The sequence below is a fragment of the Primulina huaijiensis genome, chromosome 2, assembly GCF_012295235.1.
Source record: "Primulina huaijiensis isolate GDHJ02 chromosome 2, ASM1229523v2, whole genome shotgun sequence".
Lineage (NCBI taxonomy): Eukaryota > Viridiplantae > Streptophyta > Magnoliopsida > Lamiales > Gesneriaceae > Primulina > Primulina huaijiensis.
The window spans coordinates 9291009-9299667 of NC_133307.1; the positions used below are offsets into that span (position 1 = coordinate 9291009).

Genomic DNA, 8659 nt, shown 5'->3' on the forward strand with positions numbered 1-8659 from the left:
ATTCAATAAATATTTATAGAAAATATTTTGAACAACTTTATTTTTTTTTTAAATCGAAGTGAAAATCATTCAATAAGGAGTAAATCAAGCTAGAAGTACTTCCATAATTTTCCAAAAATTGTTCTTCGTGAATCTTGATTTTCTAGGAAAAATAGACTGATTGTTTTTTTTTACACTACCTATACACGTTTGTTTCTAGGTGGAAGAGGAATGCTTTGTACATTTTTCTGAATTTTTGGAGGTGTTAGCTTCTATATGACGTAAGCTTCTCATAAATCTAAATTATGTGTTTTCTATCTAATCCAGCAATTTATTCTAGTGATATACGATTACTATTGTTAATTAATTATATTTCCACCGAGTTGCAGAATGTCATTTCTGCCTTTTTCTCCCTCCATCATTCTACCAGATCCCATGTTACTTCATAGAATGGCCATAAACGGTAACAATGGGCTTATAATGTTAAAGTTTCACGTGATTTACTAAGTTTATGAGTGATATCACCGCATGGAACTGGCTCCAACAAGATAAAACAAAGAAAGAACATACTTATTGGTCAAGCATTAACTATTTCAATCGCCTATGCAGGTACACAACAACTGTTTGACAATGCTCTATTAATTAGTTGTTTAACTCACGTCAACAACTAATAGTTCACGTCAACAACTAATAGTTTTATGTTCATTATCGAATTTGTTAACAGAGATTATATAAATAGTTATATCAGACTATTCGGGTTTTGTTAAATTTTTTATTTGCCTTGATTTGGTTGCTATCTATCCCTATAATGCTTTAAAAATAATTTCTTCATGACGTTGTTTCTCATCGATTTTTCATCATGTTATCTCATTTGCAGAGATTTTGTGAAGATTCATCGATGCATTAGCGATTTTACGTAAGAAGCTTTTCATTTTTATTTTATTTCGCCTCCATTGTCAAGGTTCATTGAGGAATTAGCGATTTAGAGCAAAAAGATTTTCATTTTTCTTTTTATTTGCCTTGATTTGATTGATATCTATTCCTACGATCCTTCTTGAAAAATTTGAAGAAAATCCTATCAATTTCGAGTTATGTTAATTTTTATATTTTACTTGTTTTGGTTTCTATCTATATCTACGATCCCTTCTGAAAAATTTGGACAAAATCCGATCATTTTCGGGTTATGTTAAATTTCCTATTTGCATTGATTTGGTTGGTACCTATACTTACGGTCTTTTCTAAAAAATTCTGTGAAAATCCAATCATTTTGGGTTCTGTTAAATATATTTATTTCTCATGATTTGGTTTCCATCTATTCCTACGATCTTTCATAGATAATTATTTCATGGCTTTGTTTCTCATTTTCAGAGATTTTATGAAGATTCATCGAGGAATTAGAGATTTAGCATCAAAAGTTATTCGCTTTTCTTATCCCGATGCTGTCAACTTTACTTTTGTTATCAATTGTTTCTGTATGAGTGCGTCTGGTGATTTGTTCGGCATCAAGTTTTAAGTCAGCATGAAATTATTGATCAGTTTTGCCTTTCTACAAATACGTGAATTTTTATTTTTGATATATGATTAAGGTTGCATTAGCTACAGCTCGAGGGCTGTGTTTCCTTCATGACTTCGAGTCACCACTCATTTATTGTGATTTCAAAACATCAAACATTTTGTTAGATTCAGTATGTTGTGTTTAAAAAAATTTATGATATAGTCAAAATTTTATATATATATATATATATATATATATATATCATGATTTTGATGTTTGTGTAGGAATTTCAAGCAAAGTTATCAGACTTTGGGTTGGCAAAATTGGCTTCGTGTTCCAGACCTTAATATTCTTTCATTCACGTTGCTCCTCTTTTTTCTCCTCATTCCCCCCATGTTCCTCTTCGGTAGTCAAACTGCCCACGTTCTTCTCTTCCACGTGAGTATAACCATTTGAAATTTTAAGACGCTATAATCAATTTCCATCTGTTGCTCTCAATTTTCCATTATTTGTTGTTTGTATGCATATTTTGATATGATTGTATGAATATTTGGAATGTTGATATTTCACAATCTAATTCAATAATTCAGATATCACGAGTTTTAAAATACGTAGACGTAATGCTAAATATCTAATTTTCACTATATTTTTTCTTCTCTTATCTTCAAGTATTGGCTAGGATTAATGGATTAAGTTTTAGCTTGAAGAGTCTATTCAACAGTTCGAATCTTGGTTGGATAAATGTTAATCATGTATGTGAAAGGTGTAAGCTTAAATGTTATGCAAACTATCTTAAGATTAGAACTGAAAAACATATGCAAAGCACTTTTTTATTGTATAATTGTCTTTTGGATTTGAGGCTTTGCCCTCATGGTGAAATCATTACTCTAGATTCAAAATATGCTGGAAAAATATTATTTTTTGAAATCCTAAAATTATAAGTTATCTTTCATATGTTGTTGAACATTATATATAAAATTTTGTCTTTTAAAATATCAATACTTCCACCAAAGTCATTGTATTCTCATAAATGTGGTTTTTTTAATTTTAAGAAAGCAATATGTGTCATGACAAATTAAATTTAATTAATGCATTTGTATTTTTTTCATAATCAGTCAGTTATTGTTTGTTTCCTATCATTAGTTATTTTATTTATTATTTTCATCTTTTTGATTTGTTTAATTTTTTTTACAATATCATGTTTCTCTCTGTAGAAAACATGTTATATGAAACTAAATCCAATGTTTAAGATTGTGATTGAAGCATATGAAATTAATGGGTTTCCTTCCAACTAATAGAGTTGTAACTTGATTAATAAATTGAATAAGTTGTCACTCTACTCTTCATCTCTTTCAAAAAATCCAAGATATTTGTTTTTTTATGTTAATCTGAGATGCAACTTTGGAAACAAATTTAAGATTCTGCAAATGCGAAGAGATTGATCGCTGAAGATTTAACGACCCTCAACCAATTTTCCATACTCTTCGGTCTTCACCATTCACAGCCTCCACATATGTAACGTCTATTGTCTTTCTATTCCTTGAAGAGCTTGCCCAAGTATGTTAAACTTAATTTTATAAATGTTTTTTGTTTAATATTCCGATTATCAATTTTTTGTTTGCTTATATTTTTCTATTTGTTAGTTTTAACAATCTTTTTCATTTCTTCACAGTTTAATAGGAGGTTGTACTATTAGTCTAATTCAAGCAACTAGAAATCAGGGGAGAGATGGAGTCATGAGATTTTCAACTTCTCCGACGACAGACAATTCAGATTCATGCTGTTAGCGCTTCGCCATCATCGAATATGGCTATTATCTTACATGGATTACATGGCACACATACATATAAATTTTATATATTATATAATAATTTACATTATCATGGGCTTTCTAAAAAGGTACCAAACGTGGGATAATGAAAATTATTTATCAATCCCTCTCTTATCCCGTGTACCAAATTAGTCTTAATGTAGGAGACTGAATTATGGATTACAAAGTTAATTGACTCCCGAATACGTGCAAGGGATAGAGGATTAGTGCTTTTATAGTTATAGTTATATGTATGTGTGCCATGTCCAATGTAAAATATTTTAAAATAAATATTTTTATCTTTGAGTAGGTAGATAGATGTATATATATTATGTGCTTATTTGGACTTAAATAATATATTATTAAATTAAATAGTAATTTTTTTACAAAGGTAAATTGGAGATAAATCCCCAAAACTAAACATAATTTATCCTAACTCTCGACATCCAAAAAATTTTGTTTAAACTCCCTAAAATAATAAAAATGACAAAAATATCCTTATAAGTGTTGATTTTGATGATTGATTTTACTGGGTCGTAAATGGTATCAAAACATATGTAAAATTATTTCAAACATAAAAATTTATTATTATGGATACAAAAGACAGTACAAAATTATGTCAATATGTTGTATTATGTACCACAAAATATAAAAAAAAAATTTTGAAAACCAGGAAGAAATTCTTGGAACATTAAAAGAGATTAAAAAATGATTCAAACTCTAGAACAACAACCAAGTTCTAGTAAAAAAACTTCAAAAGAAAGGTTACCACTATCTTTTGGTACTAAACCCTTATTACATCAAAAAGGGAAGACCAAAGTAATGCCAAAATCTTTAACTGATGAAGAAAAAACGATCAATCTAATTAAATATTTCTCAGAAAAGAAATTAATCTGATGATAACTTTAGAGAGGATTGGTCTCGAGGATCTCCAAGACCTTGCTGAATCTTTTGCAAATCTCAAGATCGTAGATTTAAAGATGAAAACAACTGAGGTGAACCACCTACCATAACCTGACCATCTTCTCAAGAACCACCAAGAGAAAGTGAGGGATCTCATAATATGAATATGAGAGGACCCTAAACAGATTTTCATACTGGTTGAGTATCACATCCAGCTAGAAACAGGTCAAGGAAAAATCAAATTCCCTTGCACCAAACACCATACGGGAAATTTGTTTTGGAACCTACACATCTTTATGGGGTTATACTTAACCTTGATATACTGGACTTCAAAAACATAGAAGACCCATAGATGACTGGACATCAGCTATGAGAATCGCCGCATGAACACTTGATCTCAACAGATAATGATTAATTAAACTTTTATAAATCAGTCTTGGATCAGTTAAAATTGCATGGGACATGACGTCGGTGGAAACCAAAAAGTCATTCCTAGCCGGAGAATCTCTCAGTGAGTTAGCCGGAAGAATGACTACACTATTTAATGCACAAATTATAGGGTAAACTATTTTAACAGTCAAAATATAGAGAAGAAAAAGAAATGCACTCAATCTTTGTATAGTCTTGAATTACATGACATATGTTAAGTGGATGAATATATTATGTTATTAACTAAATATAGATGGAATTCAGGGGTCGAGTAGAATATAGCAATGCAACTTTTCTTCGTCAAAATGCCAAGTCCCTGGAGAGAAATGCTAATAAGAGAATATGTCCCTGGCAATCCAGATACATTAGCACAAAGAGCCTCTTTTCTCAAAGAAAAATTAGCAGAATGGTGTCATATGACAGCATTACAAAAGAATTACAAACAATTAAGGGGTATTAACAAACCACTCCTTTGTGTTGTAAAGAAAATGATCTTCCAACACTTATTGGAATAAAAAAACAAAGGTAGAAGAGGAAGAGTTTTAGATCTCATCCTTAGGCAAGAAGTGAAAGAATTTCTTGGAAACCAATTACAATATGGTCTACAAAAAGATCGGATATTACAAATTTGGGCAAATAAACCGACCATCAAGAAGTGAGACATCATCCCAAGCATCGAGTTTATCTCGAAGCACAGGAAGAATACCTACAAAGAAAACTTTCAGAAGAACCCACACCCGAGCTAATGAAAGTTTTAAAGATTGTAATTGCTGGACATGTGGAGCAAGAGATTATATTTCAACTAATTGTCTATAAAATTAAAAAAGATGATTAAAATGCTTCGATCCGACCCGGATATTGAAGAAGCAGTATATTACCAAGATCTTATTCAAGTATACCAATTTGAAGATATTACCTAAGACGAAAGTATATATGAAGACGAAGAAGTCTTGAGTCAGGAAGAATTTGATGGAACAGAATCAAAATTTGACTAAAGACGAGGTGTTTTGACACGAAACGCATGAAGACTTGTCTAGTTTTTTAGTCAGACAAAAATATCCTATAACATGGTCCAAAAGATAATGAGAGAAAATCCTAGCCTACAGAGATATCAGGGAATTGTCACTTTGATTGTTGCACTCCCAAGAGCAGGTTGTCCACGAGTAGTATAATTCGGTGAGTCCGATATCGTATCCACAGGGAAGCTAAATTAATTACAAGTCCACTACAATGTCTTTTTGTTTTGTTTTTGTTTTTGTTTCTTTTTAATTTTAATTGTTTGAATCTTTAATGGGTAAATTTTAATTGTTCAAATTTTAATTTAAGTAGTTGAGATTAAAGGATCCACTCTTGGTATTTTAATAAAGTTAACATTAACGAACAATATTGAAATCCACTTAATAAAATGGTTCCAATATATTAAATAGTCATATTTATATTATGTTATAAATTATTATCTTATAACTATATAATATATACCAAAACTTATAAATGTGGTCAAGTATTTATTGTGCTATATATATTTGTAAACACTAAATCAAGGTTCCCACTTTAAATGGTTGGTAAAACCAAACAAACATTTAAATGGTTCCAAGAATTTAATATTATAATATATTCATATATAATAAATCAAGGCATCCACTTTAAATGGTTGGTAATACCAAACTAACATTTAAATGGTTCCAAGAATTTAGTGTAACATATAGCAACAATAAATCAAAACTCCCACTTATAAGTAGGGTATAAAAATGCTTAAAGAAATAAATATAACATAAACAATAAATAATGATTAAATAATATAAAACATAGATTCTTACCTTTTAATAACCTTATTATCATGCCAAGAGTTTCACCTTATCATCTCAACTTTAGGAAGTTAGCTATTCATTATTCAAAGTGTAAAACTTTGAATATGAAATTAACATGCTAATTGTATTTAAATGAAGAAATAAAGGAAAAATATAGAGAGAAATATTATGAACTCAAAGGTTTGTTCATAGAATGAGGGATATCTCAATACATTACAATGCACCCCTATTTATAGCCAAATTTGGGGAGACAACCACAAATAAAATATTATTTTTTTACACATAAGTCTTCATTGGTGTTCCAAGATATTATATTATATTACACATCACTTTTGAAAATCTTTTTCTCCGAATTTGCTTCTTCGCATAAAAAGAAACATGTGGATAATTCAGTTGTCTAGTTGTGAAATTTTTTTCAAACCATTTGACCAAGTAATTTGAGAGATATGGTCAAAATACTAGAGCATGGTAAAACTGTCACTCCTTTTGTTACTTTATTTGTTGCTTAATTTTATCCCAATTGTGAGAGGGTTTTTATCTCATGCTTGTCACCAATATTGTAGATATTATAATCAACTTTCTACAGGTCCAAGAATCATCTTAATCCTATTTGCAACGCCAAGTTTATTCTTGTTTTATCGAACCTGTAAAAAATAGTAAAAACTTGTAATTACACTACAACTTATATTTTATACAATTTATAAAACATATAATATTTAAACATTTAATAAAACAAAAACTATATATTTATATTATAAAACATTTAATTAATGTACAATTATTATGTTTATCACACCTGTCAACTAGCTTATTGCTAGTCCCTAGCAATTTAAGCGTTAATAGCAATACAAATCATATTGATTAATTTAAATAGAAATGTAATCAAAACTATCTAAGTGTTTAAATTAAATTTGAAAATTGTCAAAGTTATATCAAGATCATCATAACTATAATTTATGAAATAATTTGAGATTATCAATTCGAAGTTTATTTCAGGTAGTTAAATGTACATGACCTTCAGAAATTCCTAGTAAGAGTCTCAACTCCATATCCTCACGGGTTAATAAATTTTTCAATTCATGGGAACGATTTCTCTCATGGAATTGGAATACAGATAAATGCTCAGAAAAATGATTTACAGAATGCAGACAGACAAACGAGCCAAACTAATCAAAAGATAGAAAATCCATTGATTCAAAATCTAGTTGTTCTTATTATATATTTTTTCCTGATTTTTTTTAACATCATGGAATCAGACTAAGTTTATGCTTCTTGACCACATATTTATTTACTTTGTACAATAAATTTCACTCATTCTTTCTTTTTTTTTTTTTTTTTACCTCTCAACTAGCTTATTTCTAGTCTTTAGCAATTTATGTGTTAATAGCTATACTATACATATTTATTTTTTTAAATAGAAATGTAATCAAAACTATCCAAGTGTTTAAATTAAATTTGAAAACTGTCAAAGTTATATCAAGATCATCATAACTATAATTTATGAAATAATTTGAGATGATCAATTCGAAGTTTATTTCAGGTAGTTAAATGTACACGGCCTTCAGAAATTCCTAGTAAGAGTCTCAACTCCATATCCTCACAAGTTAATAAATGTTTCAATTTATGGCAACGATTTCTCTCATGGAATTGGAATACAGATAAATGCTCAGAAAAATGATTTACAGAATGCAGACAGACAAACGAGCCAAACTAATCAAAAGATAGAAAATCCATTGATTCAAAATCTAGTTGTTCTTATTATATATTTTTTCCTGATTTTTTTTAACATCATGGAATCAGACTAAGTTTATGCTTCTTGACCACATATTTATTTAATTTGTACAATAAATTTCTCTCTTTCTTTCTTTTTTTTTTATGAGAGATATATGGGTCGTAGCATATAACTTAAAAATTACATAGATCTTCAATATATTTCTTTTTGTATTTTTCTCCTTTTTTTTTCAGGAAATATCATTTTTTTTTTCAAAATAAGAACTCAAGATCTAAACAATAGATAGTCTCTCTCATGATCAATAAAGGCTCGAAAGCTGTTTTCTCATTCCTCTCCACTCACTCACAAAATATGTGTGAGTTTAAAATTTTAGGCACTCTTATAAGGTATATCTTGGGCCATATACTTTAATACCTGATTTTATCACAATGGTTAATCACTCAAAAAGATTTCATAAATCATATTTTTATATTGATCAGAATATTAAAATTGACTTTTTTTTT

The 8659-nt window shown here is 29.1% G+C and overlaps 1 long non-coding RNA gene across 1 annotated transcript; it reads left to right on the forward strand.

The window, feature by feature from the left end:
- The first annotated feature begins 236 nt into the window (after nt 1-236).
- LOC140959295 (uncharacterized) lies at nt 237-1706 on the forward strand. Its single transcript, XR_012171963.1, has 3 exons — nt 237-588; nt 857-895; nt 1348-1706. It is a non-coding gene; the product is annotated as an uncharacterized lncRNA (long non-coding RNA).
- Nucleotides 1707-8659: the final 6953 nt, after the last annotated feature.